General features: G+C 37.8%; 1 long non-coding RNA gene across 3 annotated transcripts in view; it reads left to right on the top strand.

Moving 5' to 3' along the window:
* LOC112586485 overlaps positions 1 to 22190 on the top strand; it is a 141267-nt gene that overhangs the window by 98268 nt on the left and 20809 nt on the right. For 2 of the 3 annotated variants that reach the window (XR_006641313.1, XR_006552752.2), the window contains one exon: positions 2230 to 2276. This is a non-coding gene — a long non-coding RNA (uncharacterized LOC112586485). Of the gene's footprint in view, positions 1 to 2229; positions 2277 to 13416; positions 13550 to 22190 lie in introns of those variants that run through there. The other variant, XR_006641312.1, reaches the window with a different exon arrangement.

Here is a 22190-nt window from a genome sequence, read left to right as displayed (position 1 = left end):
AGGAAAGTTTGTCAATTTTTATATCTAATTTTATTGTTTTGGTTTTCTTCTTTGGGGATTTTTTTTTAATACATATTTTATTTCTTCTTTACCTACCTTCCATAACGCTAGATGTAGCAGAGATTTTCAGAGGGCTGATATCTGAATTACACCTATAAAAGCCCAACTTTGAGGAAGAAGTATAATTTTAGGGCACATAGTCCAAGAATAAAAGTGATTAACAACTGGGTGAGTTGAATGCCTGTTCTCTATGATTCAGACGATCAATAGGCTTCCAGGTTCCTACTAATATTATGCTCTCTTATTTTATTAAATGGCCAAAATAAGAAATTGTATGAAATTTACTATTGAATTTAAGATTATGCAGCTTCCAAAGTAAAGTTTACAAAGTAGTCCCAGAGGGAACTGTTTATGCTTTATTACTAGGCATAACTTCATTTTCCCTAAGAGCTATGTTTCATTTTTTTTTATAGAAGAATCATCATAGCTAGGGTTTCTATTTTCTCCTGGCTCCTAAGAATCTAGGCCAAATTGTGCTCATTCATGCAATGATAAACATAATCACTCAGAGATCCTTATTGCATGCATAATTTCTTTAACTTGATCCCAACTTTTACTTTAAAAATTTTAAACTTTCATGTCAAAGTACAAGCTTGCAGAGAAATTGTATACAAAATTTAGTTTGAATATTCAATTTTTCTTGGAAAGTCAGAACACTTCATCAGATGCTTATTCTAAAAGAGTATATGTGATATTAAAACTATTGTTCTTGAATTAATTATTTTATTTATAAAACTGAAGCTTCCATTCCAATTTAATTTTAAAATCTCAGTGACTATCAAAATGAATGGTTTACTTAGGGGATCATTCTATGCTTTTTAAAAAAAAAATCTAGACAAAATATAATTAATAATGAACTGATGAATTTACAGTGCAGATGCCAATCACTGAAATCAAGTCATGCCATTTACAAGTCTAGATCATGTAATACAGGGGAAGGAAAAAAGCTAAATCTTTTCCTAAAAATTCCTCCACTGGGTTCACTAACTTTTATAAGAAAGTTGGCATAATATATGATCATTCTAAATAGCTTCCTCTTTAAAGTAGGTCAAGACACAAACCACTTCAGTAAAGTCACTTATTATTTCTACGTAAGCTAGTTTCACTTTACTCTCTACGTTTCTCTTCCTCCTATCTTTGCATTCTGTTTTCTTAAATTTACATGGGTAAATGTCTTGCGGTCTTTTGGTGTACGTTTATCAAGTTGGTCATAGTCATATTACCATACCTCAGATGCCTCTGAAGAAATGCTTCCATCTACTTAGTCAAGAATTAAGGTCTACAAATAGTTCCCTTACTTGAAAAGTAAAGACAAAAGATATTGTAAGATAAAGTATGTTATAGAATTAAAACAAATACTAAAATTTCATTAATATGATATTTATATATTCCAGTAGAGTAAAAAGGTAGAACCAGGAAGGCATGCACTACTTGTTAAGTCAAAGTTGACCAAACTCGGGAAGAAAAAATTAAACTTATGTTTGGAAATCTAACATGTTTCAATTAAGTGTAAAATTGAATGGAATCACTTATCTAGAATGCATACATTTTGTATGTTATTAATATCAATGATTTGTTTTTAAATATTTGTATCAATTATCTAAGTCTTTTCTAGAATACAGTAAGTTTGTAATTCTATGAATAGATTGGCATTTAAACAAAAGAATTTGGTTCACTTGAAAAATAAAATTAACTTCTGATTTTGAACCTATTGGAAATTGTTGAAATTTACATTTTCCTTTCAACAGTCTAAGAATTAAGCTCTGAATAATTTCATCCTATTTTTCTTTTCTTAGTGTAATTAAACACTTTAAAATTTAGAAAGTTTAGGTTTGACTTGACATTTCAAACTGTTTAGAAAGTGGCTGATGACTAAATATTGAATAATGGTAATATACATAATTTTTCATGACATGAATAAAAACATCTAGGTGAAATTTTGCAAATCACTTGCACTTTAAGGTAATGATTACATATTTTTGGTCTGTTGAGTTATTCAACCAACCAGAATTAGTACTTAACTTGCAATTTGATGGACTGAGGTGAGGAAAAAAATATTTGAGGTTGGAATTTGTTTATATGAATGGCTTTATAAGTTGTAGAATCAGCTTAAATGCCTAAAGTAGATTCTGACATTGACACTTTTCTCCCTTCTGATTCAATTCACAGAGCCAATGACACTTAAGTGGCCAAGTAGTTTACAAGCAGTCATTAAGGTAAGCAAACCCTCACCCAGAGATTATGGTCAGACATGTGATTTTAATTATGGGATAGGTAGATAAACATTGATGTTCTGGTTAGATAGAGGCTAGGATGCCTTTTCTAAGCCCTCTAGAGCTTATAGCTTGCTAGTTTACACATACATATACACAAGGGGCAGAGAAGGCAATGGCACCCCACTCCAGTACTCTTGCCTGGAAAATCCCATGGATGGAGGAGCCTGGTAGGCTGTAGTCCATGGGGTCGCTGAGTCGGACACGACTGAGCGACTTCCTTTTCACTTTTCACTTTCATGCATTGGAGAAGGAAATGGCAACCCACTCCAGTGTTCTTGCCTGGAGAATCCCAGGGGCAGGGGAGCCTAGTGGGTTTCCGTCTATGGGGTCACACAGAGTTGGACATGACTGAAGCAACTTAGCAGCAGCAGCAGCATACACAAGGGGTCTGGAATAAAGACTAGTTTCTGTGTTCTTGTTTCTGTGTTTTTGTATTTTACTGATAACCTTCTGCAGGAATAAATGTAACCCTAGATTTAAAAAGCAAAAAATACAGAAAAAAAAAAAGATAGCTTTCAAATCATATTCTCTCAAACCCACCCTCAAATCCCAACCCCTTGGTCTCACTGGGGTCATATTACTAAGTTATTTACCCATAAATCACACAATTTCATTTCTCTACATTTCTTACTTCCTTAATGCCACTCTAATCCCTGCTGAAAATAAAAGACCAAAACAACATTAAAGACAACATCACAAAGATTTTGTTTAACTTCCCTTCCCTATATCAAGTGAATTCCTTAGAAGTCATATTATGATTAATAATGCTAGTTTTCAGTCGAATCATTCCACTAATTTTACAAAAATCTGAATCATAAAGGTAGAAGATTGAATATTTGTCTACATGTTCTTATTTCTTTTGAATTTTATGCTGTGGTCCTAAAAAACAAAAATTGATTTTTAATAATGTCACCACTACACATGAAGCACAGAGAAAATTTACATAAATAAACAACTCATTTTACAGTAGCCTCACCCAGTTTATTATTGATGTTATCTTTCAATAATTTTCCCCTCAACTGCCATAACTGCAACTTAGATTTATGTGCTTACTAAATAGAGTTTGGGTGACTTTTTTCTCTATTTTCTACTCTTCCATATTTTCTTTGCATAGTCCTACTATGCAAAGATAAGTCAGTAAAAGGTTTTGAAAGTTTTTGTGATATTGATCACATCCTTGAACTGAGGAACTAGCCAGGAAATATACTCCATGCTCCACTGCTTCTGAGTAACCACATGCACAACCCACTGTCACTTAAGGAAGACTCAGGATCTTGGCAACAATAGGTCACATGTGGCTACAAGCACCGTTTTAAAGATCAGACCAGCTCTGAGTTGCCATGGGCAAGCTATTTAAAGTAAATTTGTTCTACAAATTATACCTGCAGTATAGGATTGTGCAAAATAAATCAGTGGCAAACAACTAAATTCCTATTACAATAGCTAAAGTCAATCAAACAAACAAGCAAACACTTGCCAATATAATACATGTTTATTCCCATCTTGGCATCGTTCCTTGGAGGACTTTTATGGTTACAGTACACTTAAAAGGGGAAATTTTACTGAATATAAATTATAGCTCGAAAAAAAGTGTAATATATGGCATATAGAAGCAGTTCCATAAATGCTAATTTTTAGTAATTCTCATTAGTCAGCACTCAAAAATCAGAAGCATTACTCCTATGCAAAAATGACAATTTGTTGTTGTTTGCTGTTGCTAAGTCACTTCAGTCGTGTCCGACTCTGTGCGACCCCATAGACGGCAGCCCACCAGGCTCCCCCGTCCCTGGGATTCTCCAGGCAAGAACACTGGAGTGGGTTGCCATTTCCTTCTCCAATGCATGAAAGTGAAAAGTGAAAGTGAAGTCGTTCAGTCGTATCCGACCCTCAGCGAACCCATGGACTGCAGCCTACCAGGCTCCTCCGTCCATGGAATTTTTCCAGGCAAGAGTACTGGAGTGGGGTGCCATTGCCTTCTCCTACTGTTGTTGTTTAGTGAGTGTCCAACTCTTGCAACCCCATGGTTTGTAGCCTGCCAGGCTCCTCTATCCATGGGATTTCTCAGGCAAAAAGACTGGAGTGGGTTGTCATTTCCTTATCCAGAGGATTTTCCTGACCCAAGAAGTGAACCCATCTGCAGGTGGATTCTTCACTGCTGAGCCACCAGGGAAACCCAAAATGACAATAAACATGATCAAATGGAAATGAACATGATTTAACTTTAATGGCTTTAGTCAAGTAGTTGCTTAAGAATTTTAGTACTACAAATGAATTAATTTTAAGCACTCTTTGGCCAAAATAGGGAACTAAGTTAAGGATTTCCACTTAGGACTCAGTACATTGGTGAATTTAGTGAGGTTATTGGTTTAAAATAAATTCTTTAAATAAATAAGCTTGTTTAGAAAACCGTTCAGATATCCACAGTCTCAGATTTGCCCATTTTCAAATTTTAGAATTAGTGCATTTGTGTTGTAATATGTAAGTCAACACAATGCAATTCAAAAATTGGCAGATCTAATAATCACACACTCCAGCACCTCACATCCTATTAATCCACCCCAACCCAAGATCAGACCCTAAAGGTATTATTGTGTATCATTTTTTGCTCATACGAGCATACATGACCATTGATACATCCACATAGAAGTGTGGTTTATTCCCTTTATCCTGAAATAGGATCATAAGATACTCATTACAAGATACTTTTTCTACTTAGTGTACCATGAACAATAAGTCATTGGTAGAAAATCACCTTATTCTTCCACTTTCTGTAAACATACATATGCACATATGCTGCTGCTGCTGCTGCTGCTAAGTCGCTTCAATCGTGTCTGACTCTGTGCGACCGCATAGACGGCAGCCCACCAGGCTCCCCCGTCCCTGGGATTCTCCTGGCAAGAACACTGAAGTGGGTTGCCATTTCCTTCTCCAATGCATGAAAGTGAAAAGTGAAAGTGAAGTCGCTCAGTCGTGTCCAACTCCTGGTGACCCCATGGACTGCAGCCTACCAGGCTTCTCTGTCCATGGGATATTCCAGGCACGAGTACTGGAGTGGGGTGCCATCACCTTATCCATAATTTCATACAAAATGAAATTTCATATTACAGTCTTTTCCCAGCTTTTATTTTCTGCTTACCTCACTTTCCCATTCCACTCATCTCTATCATTTAATGCCCCATGTTATGTATTGTTTTGTAATTTCATGTACACACACAGACACACACACACACACATACACTACACACTGCTTTATAAAAATGGAATATTAAATCCTCTTCCTCATAGACCATTTTCCTCATTTAACGCTTTTTAGAATACCCTCATGTCCCAAGTCACTTTTACATAGCTTAATTATTCTTTACTAATAGTTTCTAATATTGCATAATATTCCACAAACGGACCATTTTCCATTTGATCAGCATTAATCTTGCTTACACTTTATTTTTTGACACTTTAAACTATGTTGCAATAATTTTACTCCCTGCCCTCACTATACTCTAAGAGCACTTTTCTTTAAAGGTTTATTGCAAGGGAAATGCAAGAAAAAAATGTTGGCAACACCAGGATTATTTTTCGGTCAGTAAAGATGACAAAATCCTCCAGTAAGTCATTGCAGTGGAGGGGTTGGGCTATAGCAGGGTATGGAGTTTTGGTGCTAAGGCTTTACTTGCTGCAAAAGTGTTAGAAAGTTGGACTCACCAAATTCTTACAGCCTATATTTGAAAGGGTGGCGCACCCCCACTAATCTCACATAGCTTGATCACTGCTAATTTCACCACTGAAAACATTTCTAATCAATAAATGCAATGGTGGGGATTTAGACCTTGCAATTTAAAATACTTTAAAAATTTGCTTCTAGAGCATGGAAACCAGAAATTGTCCTAACTGAAATATTTTAAAGTAAATGAAGTTATGTAGCAGGTGTAAGACAGTAGCTTGGCTTTGTTGCTTTTCCAAATAGCAAGTGACAACAAAAGGGAAAACACATTTCTCTGTTTTACCAAATGTGCTTCAGTGATTTAAAGGCATCAGTGATGGGACCTCCATTAGCCAAAGATGCAAGAGGAGATGAGAAAGTCATAATGTTCGATGTTATCATTCCAGGTCTTCCTAATGGTCAAAGCAGCTGTTCATTTAGCAATCTAAGTACCCAAGGCTGCAGTATAAGTGATAACAAATAGATTGAGACAAATTATTTTTCCACAGCCCATGTCACATTCTTATTTCTTCAAGGGAGGTTCTGAAAACATAGTAACAAAGTTGGAAATAGTTACTATTTTTCAAAGTATGGAAAAGTGTTCAAAACGCACATGGATATAATCATGGAATTTAAATCATAAGCCTAATATGATCAGCATTTTCAGGTATGCAGGGATGCTTTCCCAAAGATCATGGAATCACTTTGAGTAACAGCTATTTGATTGCCTTGTTTCAACACAGGGGTGGGAGTGTGTTATGGTCCCTGCAGTTTGATAAATGACCTTCCCATCATTTTCATTTTGTGGGTTTAGGCCAGACACCCGTATTGTGACTTGGTTGGTGTGGAGGCTGGTGTTCTACTGTATTTTTAGAATATTTAGTCTATTTAGAAAGTTTACATAATTTTGGTTACAGTGACTAAAGTGACTAGGACTAAAAATAAGATTGGCTTTTATGAAAACAAACTTTTCTAGCATTAAAAGATGGCATGTGTACCAGTGTTCAAAGTTCTTATGATTCTGGGTTTGGTGCTTCAGATTTCAAATAAGGGTGCTCATCAATGAGGGAAAATATATTGTTTATATTATTTGTATGAACAAATGTTCCTGAAGGCTAAAATTAAAAATGTCTATTTTATTATGCTTCTTGGTCTAGAGTAGAGATGGCAAATAAGTGTCATTTATTTTGCCAACTCTGAAGAATTAACAGTGGCTGTCTGGACCACTATGTGGAGGAGAATTGGAATAGAAAATTAATGTTCTGCTGAAAAAGATGCTAAATGTTGGTGATAACACCAAGGATTCAGTGTGAGGGGAAAGGCAGGATATGGTAACATATTTAATATTTCCAGACTAATGCAAAGTGAGAGGGATATGGTTAAATCCTCCATTTCTAGTTGATATTTCCTAGGCGGTTACTACCATAATTCCTACTGGTTGAGAAATTCCCCATCGGCTAATTTTAAAAATAAATTCTACCATTTATAATGTTTAAACATATAAAATGCATGCTCACAGCTATTACATGTATATACATATGTGTATATGTATGTGTGTTTATATATATAGTGCTTCTTAAGCATAATGAATTTTAATATCTTTCAAGAACTGTGCTTGAAGATCTAGTTGAGATGAAACCAATTTTTGCTTGCTAGTTATAATATTGAATATGTTAAGACTATATTTAAGATAAAATTTTCATGAGGATTGAAGTCACCGGAAAGATTAAAGAAATGTACATAGATGAGCAAAAGGCATGAGTGCTCTACATCTCCTGGATAAATGTGTATATCTAGGTGGTATACATTTTTAGACAACTTTTATTTTATTATAAAATGTTTTTTTAAAGATTTCTATTTATGTTATAAAAGATACTTGCTCATGTCTTTTGTTTCAAAAAAAGAAGTTTTTGTTTTTCTTACTGATCTGTAGGGTTTCTACATATTCTGGATACTACTCTATTGTAGTATTGTAGCTGTGTGAATTTAAAATATATTTTTCTAGTCTGTGAATTACTTTTTTATTTTGTTTATGGTGACTTTTGAGGACAATAAGTTCTTAATGTTAATACAATCAAATGTATTAATCTTTTCTTTTGCAGTTTATGCTTTTTTGTGTCTTATTTAGAAAATCCTTCTCTATCTTGATGTCAGAAAGATATTCTCCTATTTTGATAACTAAAGGTTTTACAGTTTTGTCTTCTATATATGTCACTAATCCAGTTGGATTTTCTTTCTACCTATAGTATGAAACAGCAAATTCTAGCAACACAATTACTAAACATTTCGTCTTTCTTTCGATGATCTGTTAGACTCATTCTCATGATTCAACTTTTCATGTATGTTTCAGCCTATGTCTAGTTTTCTATTCTTCATTATTATTTATCTGCTTCTATAGCAAAATTATGGAGAAGGCAATGGCACCCCACTCCAGTACTCTTGCCTGGAAGGTTGCGGTCCATGGGGTCGCTGAGGGTCGGACACGACTGAGCAACTTCACTTTCACTTTTCACTTTCATGCATTGGAGAAGGAAATGGCAACCCACTCTAGTGTTCTTACCTGGAGAATCCCAAGGATGGGGCATCCTGGTGGGCTGCCGTCTATGGGGTCGCACAGAGTCGAACACGACTGAAGTGACTCAGCAGCAGCAGCATAGCAAAATTATACTGTCCCATTTCCTACATCTTTATAATAAGTCTTGACGTCTGATAGTGCAGAGAACACCACCAACGATGCCCATTTCCCACCTTTGTTCTTCTTCTTAGCAATTTCTTGACTATTCTTGAATTTTTCTCTTTCATATAAATTTTAAGATCAGATTCTCAAATGCCATAGTAAAACTTTGTCTTGGCTTAAGTTCCCTGAGATACAGACTCAGATGGGGATTCATATGCAGCAGTTTATGCCCTTTATGCAGTTTATGCAGTCAGCACCTGAGAAAGGAGTGAGACAAGCAAGATGGAACAGAAGGAGACATTTAGCTATGATGCAATTTTATTAGAGGCCTCAATAGATATCATGAGGAGCTTTGAAGCTACATGGACTCTTCAGAGATGTCCTAAATTGAGTTAAAGGAGCCAGACCATTTAACCCCCACATCAGTCAAATGTTCCATGTAGACTGCTTCTCCAAGGGGAACAGAATGTTGGAGTAAGGCAATTCCTTTCAGCTGTCTTTGCTACAGAGAGAGTTGACTATAACTTGTCAGTAGTCAACAGTCCAGGCAGCTTGAGGAAGGAGTGCCATGGTAGATTCAGGTGGTATACTATAGCATCCACCACAGTTGAGATCCTTCAGGATTCAGTTTATTCTCTTTTGGGGGTAAATTTATAAGAGGAAGGCTAACTGAATTAACTGCCCATCATACCTATTTATGCAATTAACTTATTATTCAATTTATTCAAAGGTACAACTTGTAATTCCACTGCTCCAACACCCTTTGTAGACTCTCCTCACCCTTCACCAGCACCTCTACTGGTCCAGATGACTTACACAGAGCATGACCAGACCCTCATCCTTAAATGTTTGAGACTCTCTGCCCTTCTCAGGACATGGCTCCTGCACTTGTCTATTTACTGTCACCATTGAGCAAGGGAGTGGCAAGAAATAACACAGAGGATCGCCTATGTGCCAAAGATGGTACAACATGTAGACACATGTCCAATGGAACCCATGGATCTATCACAAAATATACTATCCAGACTATACTGGCCTAATACAACAATTGAATGGCCTTTCAAAGGTACTGATGAGGCATCAACTTGAAGATGATGCCCTGAAAAGATGGGATGCCATCTTCCAGGATATATCTCTGCAACCTGTAGGTATAGAGCTCCTGGTTCCCAGAGAATAAGTGTTTTCACTGAGAAAATAGCTGGAGTTTTATATCCTGCAACTTTACTATATTCATTGATTAGCTGTAGTAATTTTCTGGTGGAGTCTTTAGGGTTTTCTATGTAGAGGATCATGTCATCTGCAAACAGTGAGAGTTTTACTTCTTCTTTTCCAATTTGGATTCCTTTTATTTCTTTTTCTGCTCTGATTGCTGTGGCCAAAACTTCCAAAACTATGTTGAATAGTAGTGGTGAAAGTGGGCACCCTTGTCTTGTTTCTGACTTTAGGGGAAAATGCTTTCAATTTTTCACCATTGAAGAATGTAAAGCTATGGCTATTACCCAGTCCCTGAAGACCTCTGTTTTGGGACCCTTGGTCCATGGCAGTGTTAAGTAGCATGCTGTGTTCTGTGTTGGTGAATCCCTGTAAGCTTTCAGTTGTGCTGACCAAGGTCCTACAGGCAGGAAATGCGAACCATACCCATAATACGTATCAGTTTTAGATGAAATAAATCCCTTGCCAAGGGTGAAACGTCTTGTATTAGTTTTTAGGGCTGCAGTAACAAATGGCCTCAAATTGAATGGCTTAAAACAGAAAATTATTTTCTCACAATTTCACAGGCTAGAAATCTAGAATCAAGGTGATGGCAGGACCATGCTCTTTCTCCTGGCTTCTTGTGGTTGTCAGCAGTGCTTCCTGTTCTATAGTTTATAGTTACATAGTTCCCATCTCTGTCTCTGTGGTCACATGATTGCCATATCTCCAGTTCTGTGTCTTCACATGTCATTCTTCTCTATGTGTCTATCTCTGTGTCTCTTCTCCTCTTCTAAGGATACAAGTCAGATTAAGGGCCAACCCACTGTATGCCACCTTATCTTAACTTATATCTTAAATACATCTTCAAAGACCTATTTCCAAACAAGTTCGCATTCAAAGATACCAGGACTTCAGCATATCTTTCGGGGTGGGGGGCGGGGGGACACAGTTCAATCATTAAGAGGTCCTGTGTAATCAACCTGCCACCAAGTGGCTGCTTGCTCTTCTTGAGAGTTATGTTAAACTGGGTTGTCTAGAATTGGTTTCCAGAAGACTGAATATCTAGTATCAGCAGTAGCTAGATTAGCTTTGGTGAGTTGGAACACTTGTCAGGTGCATCCACAGCTACTTCATATTTAAGCCCATTGTGTTAATACTGAGGAGACCATGGCAGGGGCTGGCTGAGGTCAGCTGTTTATACTATATTCTCTATTGACTGTTTAACATTTCTTTTTTTTTTTTAATTTTATTTTATTTTTAAACTTTACATAATTGTATTAGTTTTGCCAAATATCAAAATGAATCCGCCACAGGTATACATGTGTTCCCCATCCTGAACCCTCCTCCCTCCTCCCTCCCCATTCCATCCCTCTGGGTCGTCCCAGTGCACCAGCCCCAAGCATAACATTTCTTGTATGGTGAATTTTTACTGATGGGTGTTATCATGTGGATTCAAAATACCATGTACCTAAAGCTGTGATAATTTGCTCTAGAAAGATACCTCAACTGGCATAGCAACAGTATTCTTGGGTTTAATTTGCAGTAGACTATTATCCACCAGGATCTATCTAATTTCTGAAGGAGCCACACAAGTGAAGTAAATGGGTATATGCTAGAGACTACCACTCCTGCACACTTTAAGACCTTAATGGTAGCACTCATCTTTGGCAATCCACCCTCCTCACTCCAAGGTGCAATATTCTTTGTAACTTACTATTTTAGCTGCATGAAGGAGAGAAGTTTCAGAGTCTTTAACCTGGCTTTCCCTATTGGGATAGATGTTATTTTACAGATCAAGAGATGAACGTGAAGGTTATGCCATCTACCAAGTATACTGTTTACATTTTAAATTCAGGGTTGAGAGAAATGGCCACTTACTGGATTCACAGACTCAGTGGACACTCTGTGAGCTAGACCTGGGTCAAAATTCCTTTTATTTATTAATTTCCTTCTACATGCCCTCATCCTAAGTAAGGCGTACCATTTGCTACTTTAGCCCCTATGGCCAACAGTTCTCAATATATTTCGATTTTCCCTTTCCCTTCTGATAATAGCTTTTACATCCATTGAGGAAAGACTAGGAAAATTACTAGAGTGCTCTGATGTGGTGATGTTCTAAGATCCTACCTCCTAATCACACAGTTTCTGCTTAAACCCAGTGGGTCTGGATCATTAAAGTGTCCATCTCTTGGGCCACTTGGAAGATTGCATTCTGTTAAATATCTCCATGGTTGCTCCTGGCTGCTATTCTAATTTGTTATTGTTTGTGATAACTGTGCCCACTTCTATTCTAATGGTTAAGCCACACGTCTTAGCCTCTAGTACGTTGGGATGACCCCCAATTGCTGTCTGTGAGCCCAGTTCTGTAATGACAGTCCCAAGTTAAAGGGCTTCTCAGTGATGTTGGTGCCTGTCTCACCAGAACATTATTTATTGTTCTAATAAATGGAAGCTCTTTCAGGCCTTCCTGTAGAATATAGTCAGATGACAGCTTTTTGCTTTATGTACTATATCCACTTTGGAATGTCCACTTCTGTGAACTGTTGATCCTCTCCTGGCTGTTGCAGTTCTAGCACTTATACTTCACTTAGTGAGTGCTATGCATTTTCCCAGGCATCTAAGAGCTATCCTTGGGACTTCCCTGGTGGCTCAGTGGTAAAGAATCTGCTGCCAATGCAGAAAATGCAGGGTTGACCCCTTGCAGGAAATGCAAGGGTTGAGAAGATCCCTTGGAGAAGGAAATGGCAGCTCACTCCAGTATTCTTGCCTGGGAAATCCCATGGACAGAGAAGCCTGGCAGGTTACAATACATGGGGTCACAAAGAGTTGCACACAGCTTAGTGACTAAACAACAACAAAGAGCTGTCCTAGCAGTGTGATAACATTGTCTCCTGGCATCCTTGCTAAGGGATTAAATCATATAGTGTAGAAATGTGCTTCCAAATCAAAAAACTCTCTCTTATCCAATTTTATGATATGACCCAGTTGATCCAGGACCTTCAGAATCTAGTTCCCTGTATTCTCTACCACCTCCTGCTGATACATGTTACCAGGCCCCGAAGCACTGCAGTGCTCTCTACAACCATTTGAGAATTTTTATTGTAAATCACTTAATCTATGGCTTAATAGGGGCAAAATTGAGTCTTTGCAAGAACAGGTTATTTCTCTTGTTTAATCATCTTTGATGATTTTTATCAAAATTTCTTAATTTGCTCCATTAAGGGCTTGCCTGACTTTTGATAGAATTATTCCTAAGTATTTTTATATTTTTAGTTGCCATTGAAAATGTCCTTATTTAAAACTGCTTTGTAATGGCTATCCCTGATGTATAAATATAACTGATTTTTATATCAAGACTTTCCAAACTTTCTTATTAAATGTCTTAATTTTTCTAAAATTTCTTTTAGATTTTTTTTTTTACATTAAGATGAAAATTATATCATCTGTAAAAAATGAGTCTTTTGGTTCTTCTTTTGCTTTCTTATTTCCTTTGTTTCTTTTCTTCCTACTAGGTTGCATCAGCTAGATCCCATAGTCAGTGGTTGACTAGAAGTGATGGTAACAGCCATCTTGATCTCTTTCCTGACCTTAATGGAAATGCCTTCAACATTACCTCATTAGGTTTATGTTTAATATATATTTTTGTTTGACTGTTTATGTTTGCCTTTTATAAAATTAGTGAAGTTTCATGCTTACCTAATTTGCTAAGATTTCTTTTAAATCATATATGAATATTGAATTTAAAAAATGCTTTTTCTGCATCTATTAAGATAATCATCTGCCTTTCTTCCTTTAATAATATGAAAAGTTATATTAAATGATTTTCTGTTGTTATCAACTTTCCAGTCCTGGGATAAACTTATCTCACTGATGATGTATTAACTTATATATTACTTTATGCCAACTGCTAATATTTTATTTAATTACTTATGTTTGGAGGAGGGCATTGCCACATACTCCGTTATTCTTGCCTGGAGAATCCCACGGACAGAGAAGCCTGGTGGGCTACAGTCTATAGGGTCACAGAGTCGGGCACGACTGGAGCGACTTAGGATGCACGCATTTATATTTTATATATTTGTTCAATAGTGTGATTGTTGCATAATTTTTATTTATTTGACTGTTCTGGTCAGGTTTAAACATCAAAATGCTGGACTTATAAAATGAGACTGGGCATATTCTCTCTCTCTATCCTCTTGGAAGAGTTTTGTAAAAACCGGAAATTATTTTTTTCCTTGAATATGTGGTAGAACTACTCTATAAAGTTTTTTGGGTCTGATGTTTTCTTTGTGGGAAAATTTTTATTGACTTTGAATCATCTAATATGCATTTCATGGTATTTTCTGAGGCACTAATTCACTGGCAGGTGAATCATAGTACTTTTACTTTACCAAATTATATAGCATTATTATCTATGAGAAAGAATGTACTTACTGAATTTCTACCAACAGTGGCTGGAGATTGCTAAATATTTCTGTTTATGTGATAGAATTCTTGGTATCTCATTAGAAATCACTTCACAATGTATATCTAAGTAACAAAAAATCAATTGTTGATAATGTCTATATGTTTTACAAATCTAGATCTCGAAAGTAGTGGTTAGGATAGCTTAGCAATCATGGATAAATTTCCTGAATGGCAGCGTGGTACTAATTCTGAGTCAGACCAGTTTTCAGATTTTTAAATAATCTTTATTTGCTGATGATTTTATTTTCCTTTCACTATTATTTGGATATGATTTTTCAAGTGAGTTAACTACAGCTGAAGTTCATTTCTTGAAGTAGTCTGTATCAGGTAGTCTGTATCAGGACTACTGTTCTCTCTCTAAACCAGATATATTAATAAATCTGTCTTTCTGACTTCCAGTTTCTGGCCTGATATATAAAGAGATTGGAACAAGTCATCACTCTTGTTCTCAAAACAAGAAAAATGCTGAACAAACTGAAAAATCAACAACTCTTTCTAGATCCATCTGAGAATTGAGGTCACATGACAAACTGGTGCCACAAAATCTAGAAAGAGGTAGAAACTGAGAATCACAGAATATGGGAGCAGAAGCCCAGGAACAGAAGGTTATAGACAGGAATACTTAAAACTGTCATTGATAGATTGTTGGAGGTTCAGTGTGGATAAACTTCACATTTTATAAGTTTTACCTCAAGGACCTAATCAGGTTCTTAGGGTGAATATCAGAGGAAACCCCATCCCACCTTGCCTCCAGTGCTTCTGGCAGGGGGAAGGGAAAGTAATCATTTTGAGATGCATTCAGAACTCTTGGCCCTCCTTAACAAAGGCCTGCCCTCAAGGTTAACCATTTACCAGAGCCTAAGTGACTGGGGAGAAGGGGAATATCTTCTTCCAGCCCCCTCTAGTCTTACTGTCACACCAATGGACAGGACTGGAACAGGGACCTAAGAAGTATTTGTGAAAGTCAGTTTAGGGCATAGGCTCCCTGAAGACTAAGACTTAATCACAGCACTAGAGCATTTCCCTTCCTCCACTTCTTACCACCACAGGGATAGGGCTCCAACATAACAACAGTGAATTATAGCTAAAAGAACTGCAAAGCTCAGACCCTACTTGAGAAAGAATCTCTATGGAAACTTAAAGTCAACAGGGGTCACCAAAGTAAACAAAGACAGTAAAGGAATTTTAGTCTCTGACAGCTATGGCTACAACAAAGAGTAAGCAACCTCTAAGCAACCTCTAAGATAAATCTGTCATTTTAATGCTCAAAACTATCCAAGCCAGGCTTCAACAGTACATGAACTCTGAACTTCCAGATGTTCAAACTGGATTTAGAAAAGCCAGAGTAACCAGAGATCAAATTGCCATCATCCGTTGGATCATTGAAAAAGCAGGAGAATACCAGAAAAACATCTACTTCTGCTTTATTGACTACCCCAAAGCCTTTGACAGTGTAGATCACAACAAACTGTGGAAAATTCTTCAAGAGATGGGAATACCAAACCACCTGACCTGCCTCCTGAGAAATCTGTATGCAGGTCAAGAAGCAACAGTTAGAATTGGACATGGAACAACAGACTGGTTAGAACTGGACATGGAACAGATTGGTTCCAAATAGGAAAAGGAGTATGTCAAGCCTGTATATTGTCACCCTGTTAATTTAACTTCTATGCAGAATACATCTTGAGAAATGCCAGGCTGGATGAAGCACAAGCTGGAATCAAGATTACTGGGAGAAATATCAGTAACCTCAGATGACACCACCCTTATGGCAGAAAGCAAAGAAGAACTAAACAGCATCTTGATGAAAGTGAAAGAGAAGAGTGAAAAAGTTTGCTTAAAACTCAACATTCAGAAAACAGATCATGGCATCTGGTCCCATCACCATGGCAAATAAATGGGGAAACAATGGAAACAGTGACAGACTTTATTTTGGGGGGCTGCAAAATCACTGCAGATGGTGACTACAGCCATGAAATTAAAAGATGCTTGTTTCTTGAAAAAAAAAAGCTATGACCAACCTAGACAGCATATTAAAAAATAGAGACATTACTTTGCCAACAAAGGTCTGTCTAGTCAAAGCTATGGTTTTTCAAGTAGTCATGTATGGATGTGAGAATTGGACTGTAAAGAAAGCTGAGCACTGAAGAATTGATGTTTTTGAACTGTGGTGTTGGAGAAGACTCTTGGGAGTCCCTTGGACTGCAAGGAGATCCAACCAGTCCATCCTAAAGGAAATCAGTCCTGAATATTCATTGGAAGGACTGATGCTGAAGCTGAAACTCCAGTACTTTGGCTACCTGATGTGAAGAACTGACTCGCTGGAAAAGACCCTGATGCTGGGAAAAATTGAAGGTGGGAGAAGGGGATGACAGAAGATGAGATGGTTGGATGGCATCACTGACTTGATGGACATGAGTTTGAGTGAACTCCAGGAGTTGGTGATGGACAGGGAAGCCTGGTGTGCTGTGATTCATGGGGTCACAAAGAGTGGGACATGATTGAATGACTGAACTGAACTGAAGCAGCTCTGGAAACTCCTCTCCAAGCTCAATCAAGCTCACTAATGATCTTCTCACCTACTCATCTGTAGTTGCTGCTGCTAAGTTGCTTCAGTCGTGTCCAACTCTGTGCGACCCCATAGACGGCCTCCTACTAGGCTCCTCTGTCCCTGGGATTCTCCAGGCAAGAACACTGGAGTGGGTTGCCATTTCCTTCTCCAATGCATGAAAGTGAAAAGTGAGAGTGAAGTCGCTCAGTCGTGTCCGACATCTGTAGTTACCCTTGATTAATGATAGGAACTTTCTATCAGAAAGACTCTGTCTAATAAAAAGGCTTGTTGAAATTCATATATATTGGGACAGGGTCAGTAGAGTATATAATTATCAATTTACAATAGAAAAGATGGCATAAATTTAGTATAGCAAACTGGATTGATTTCAGCATTTGGCAACTTCAGTTTTTGAAAAACAACTTCTGAAAATATGATGCTAATATGATGATACTCAAAAGCCTTTAAATACATTAAGACCTTCTGTAAGATCCTCTGGAGTCTTAGGTGCAATATTATATTTTGAAACATATTAATATGATTTTTCCCCCTTGCTTTTCCTTATTCACGAACTTCCCCTATTCCATCTGTTACCTGTGAGAACATTAGGATGTTTGGAACCTATGGAACATTCATAGAAAACAGTGCTCAGCACTGACTTCCAGAATAGGATCCTAAAGCTGCCTGAAAGCATATAATGTTTGATCAGAAACAGTTGGTAGAATATATAGGTTGGGAGATAAAGAATGTAGACAGGTAGGACGGAGGAGTGGGAGAGACCTTCTGTGCTTGGAGGAGAGGAGCAGGCTCAATATGCAAAGTCTGCTCTTATTTTTTCTTATTTATGGTAGCACCATGCAGCACCCCAAAGCCTTGTGGGACCTGAGCCAGTGATGCTCAGAGGCCATCCCTTTTATTCCAAGTGAGCACCCATTGCAGGTGCCTGTATGCCCTCTGATTGTTCAACAGGAGAGTGCTCTGCTATGCCTGAAGAATGTTGGCTTGTCTGAGTTACCATATGTTGGCATCCAACCCATAGGCCTGGAGTGTTCCTAAGCCTTTGAAAATATAGGATGGAGCTCAGGACACCCAAGGAGACAGTGGTGATATGGAAAGCTTTGGATGGTTTTGTTCATTCCATATTAAGAACTGTATTTCCTGTTTCACCTGCCCCATTCTCCTAGTCCCAAGGGTGGGGGAGGGCAGGTTTTAACCTGCCCCATCCCCTAAAGAAGCAGTGGTGATGCCTTAAGCCATAACACAGGAATCAACACCCACTATCAAAGGGCACAGACTTTATCTCCATGGTGTCTATTTTACTACAATTCTGTTGTAAAATAAATTTTCAAAAATATCTAATGTAATTCAAATGGAAAAGAGTGGCAGAATATCTAATACCAGAGAGGAAATATAATTTGGTAGGAGCAGCATTATTTAATATTTATGAGTACACATCTTGAAGCCAGAATGAAAAACTTCAGTTTTCTGACTTGCAGCAAACTACTTATCTGAACCAGCTGCTATTTTCTCATTTGTGAGGTGAAGATAATAATTTTCTCAATTATTATGAGACTTAAATAGGATAATACAGACACACACCCACACACATATCCACACAAGAAAACCTGGTCACATTATTCTTACCTGTTGGCACTGCTTTCATCTGAATTTACTGAGCACATATTACCATTGGCTGCTGTAAATTGACTCCAATAAAGACAAATCTAAGAGACCATGGAGAATCCCATGGACAGAGGGGCCTCGTGGGCTACAGTCCATAGGATCACAAATAGTCAAACTTGACTGAAGTGACTTAGCACAAGAGACCAGAAAGCAGGGGAATGCCTTAATGATCCTGGATCCTTATATTCACATACCCAAAAGTAGGACAGTAAAGGGATGGAGATGATCAACTGCTGGTCTCACATCTAGATATCAGTATTAAAAGGATATACAAAGGATCTTCAGACCCAAAATATCAGTATGGAATCCCAAGCAAAAATATTGTCATCTTGGTCTCAAGTTTTGGATGAGTAAGATCAAGAGATTTTGTACAAAATATTTTGTGAAAATTATTTGATTATGTATTTTTCTCATTTATTCATTTATGTGATAAAGAAGGTCTATTGTTTAACATGTAACTTAATGTGCATTAGGTACTTTGTATACCAAGAGATAGAAGCCACAAACATGCCCTTTGCTCTTTGGAATCCTACAGTACAGTGAGAGACACTTATCCATTACTTTCCAAACACAGAGCCAGCACTGGAGAAACATGAGGCAAAGAGATTTAAATTATTATTTGGTGCTTAATTCTTCCTGACAAATATCTTAAATCCAAATTGCCATTTTCAAAAAGACACAATCTGAAAATGTCCTTTCCTTACTATATTTTCAAGGATGTTGCAAAAAAGGTAGAAAGAAAATGTATAAAGAAGAGTAACTAGAGCAGAGGAAACAGAGCTCAGGCATCTATAACTTCTTCACCACGTGGTTGGTCAAAACCACAACTTTGAGGGAAGAGGCAAAGAGGAAGAAAGCTCTAATTTTACCAGAGCTAAAATCATGAAAGGGTCTCCTTTTGAAGGAAAAAAAAAGAAAGGAAGGAAGGAAGGAAGGACGGGGGAAAGGGTGGCATTATATTTTACTTGCTAATTTGTAAGTGCAATTAAGGTTAAAGTTATACTTCCCTTCACAAGAAAACATGACCGAAAGCATTATGAGCAAGAGAGCTTTGTTTGTAAAGAACTTTTCAAGATGCTGTTTTTCTCCTGGAAAATGTGGTTTATCTAATTGATGGCTGGGGAAAACCATCTTTTTAAACTTCCCACTCAGTGAGTCAGCCTGGGGTGTGTCTGCCTTGTAGCATCCTGTGAGATCCAGTAATCTAAAGTGGCATGACGGACGCAGCTCCAACCTCATGCGTCAAGCAGAGCTACCGGCGCTGGGAAACCAGAGGGAGCCCAGTTTTCTAAACAGAGTGGTTAACAAAATTGCATGTTATGAAGTGGGGTTTCATCCTCTGAAGGATCATTACCTATTTTTAAAAAGAACCTGCCGAATGTGTTCTATCAACACCCAAAAGTCTGCAGTCAGTAAAGACCAGGTAATTATTTCAACTGAAGGGCAAGTATTACCACCTTAGAGTTTCTTCATGTTTACCTTGAAGAGAATTTCCACGCCGTCACCAGTTACATTAAGTGGAGGTAAAATGGAGAATTTGGACAAGTTCTTTTCCAAACACAGCTTGATACATTGACAAAGCATCAGGAATATAGAGTCAGGCAGCCAATGAAACACTAAATACCAAGGAGAGAATTTCAGTGGTCCTCTGAGTCTTACTATCAGTACAAACTCGCCCTGTACCATAACTCTTTTTCCAAAAGAAGAGATGTGTGTGAATAGATGACTTATGGGTGTTTGGGAAGAAAAGAGATAAGACAAATGGAAATAACATAGTCATCTTTGTTGAAAAGAATTGTCTACCTTCTTTATTATAGATAGCTCAGAGTAGGCATTTAGCTAAATATGATGAAAGAATATAACAGGATACTATTTGGGATTCTTTAAGTGTATCTCTTGAAATTTCCAGAGTTAGTTCTTTGAACCAATATGTAGAGGCTGCAAAATGAGGCAACAAAATGAAAGTTCTACCTCAGTCTGAAGATAGTCTACTCAAATCTTCAGGGATTAATATTATTAATAATGAAGTGAAAGTTGTTCAATCATGTCCAACTCTTTGTGACCCCATGGATATACAGTCCATGGAATTCTCCAGGCCAGAATATTGGAGTGGGTTGCCATCCCTCCTGCAGGGGATATTCCCAACCCAGGGATCAAACCAGGTCATTATTAATAGTACATGAGGTAATTAAGGTTTTTGGAAGAATGGATGTGACACCAGATAGGTTATTTCACTGAAAGTATGTAGGATTGTATAGGATTTTTATTTTGGAGAAGCACTGATGTGTAGAGATTACATTATTTTTTTCTGCTTTTTAAAAAAAAAATGGGGTATGGTTGCTTTACAATGTTGTGTTAGTTTCTGCTATATAGTGAAGTGAATCAGCTATATGTATTTCACATAGTGCTTTATTAACTAGCCAAAGCCTTTGACTGTCTGGATCACAATAAACTGTGGAAAATTCTGAAAGAGATGGGGATACCAGACCACCTGACCTGCCTCTTGAGAAACCTATATGCAGGTCAGGAAGCAACAGTTAGAACTGGACATGGAACAACAGACTGGTTCCAAATAGGAAAAGGAGTCCATCAAGGCTGTATATTGTCACCCTGCTTATTTAATTTCTATGCAGAGTACATCATGAGAAACGCTGTGCTGGAAGAAGCACAAGCTGGAATCAAGATTGCCGGGAGAAATATCAATAACCTCAGATATGCAGATGACACCACCCTTATGGCAGAAAGTGAAGAGGAACTCAAAAGCCTCTTGATGAAAGTGAAAGAGGAGAGTGAACAAGTTGGCTTAAAGCTCAACATTCAGAAGACGCAGATCATGGCATCTGGTCCCATCACTTCATGGGAAATAGATGGGGAAACAGTGGAAACAGTGTCAGACTTTCTTTTTTGGGGCTCCAAAATCACTGCAGATGGTGATTGCAGCCATGAAATTAAAAGACGCTTGCTCCTTTGAAGGAAAGCTGTGACCAACCTAGATAGCATATTGAAAAGCAGAGACATTACTTTGCCAACAAAGGTCCATCTAGTCAAGGCTATGGTTTATCCAGTGGTCATGTATGGATGTGAGAGTTGGACTGTGAAGAAAGCTGAGCACCAAAGAATTGATGCTTTTAAACTGTGGTGTTGGAGAAGACTCTTGAGAGTCCCTTGGACTGCAAGGAGATTCAACCAGTCTATCCTAAAGAAGATCAGTCCTGGGTGTTCTTTGAAAGGACTGATGCTAAAGCTGAAACTCCAGTACTTTGGCCACCTCATGCAAAGAGTTGACTCATTGGAAAAGACTCTGATGCTGGGAGGGATTGGGGGCAGGAGGAAAAGGGAACAACAGAGTATGAGATGGCTGGATGGCATCACTGACTTGATGGACGTGAGTCTGGGTGAACTCCGGGAGGTGGTGATGGACAGGGAGGCCTGGCATGCTGCGATTCATGGGGTCGCAAAGAGTCAGGCACAACTGAGTGACTGAACTGAACTGAACTGATTCACATATCCCCTCTTTTTTGGATTTCATTCCCATTTAGGTCACCACAGAGCATTAAGTAGAGTTCCCTGTGCTATACAGAAGGT

This window comes from Bubalus bubalis, chromosome 8, assembly GCF_019923935.1.
Source record: "Bubalus bubalis isolate 160015118507 breed Murrah chromosome 8, NDDB_SH_1, whole genome shotgun sequence".
NCBI classification, from domain to species: domain Eukaryota; kingdom Metazoa; phylum Chordata; class Mammalia; order Artiodactyla; family Bovidae; genus Bubalus; species Bubalus bubalis.
This window is presented reverse-complemented; position numbering and strand designations above follow the sequence as displayed.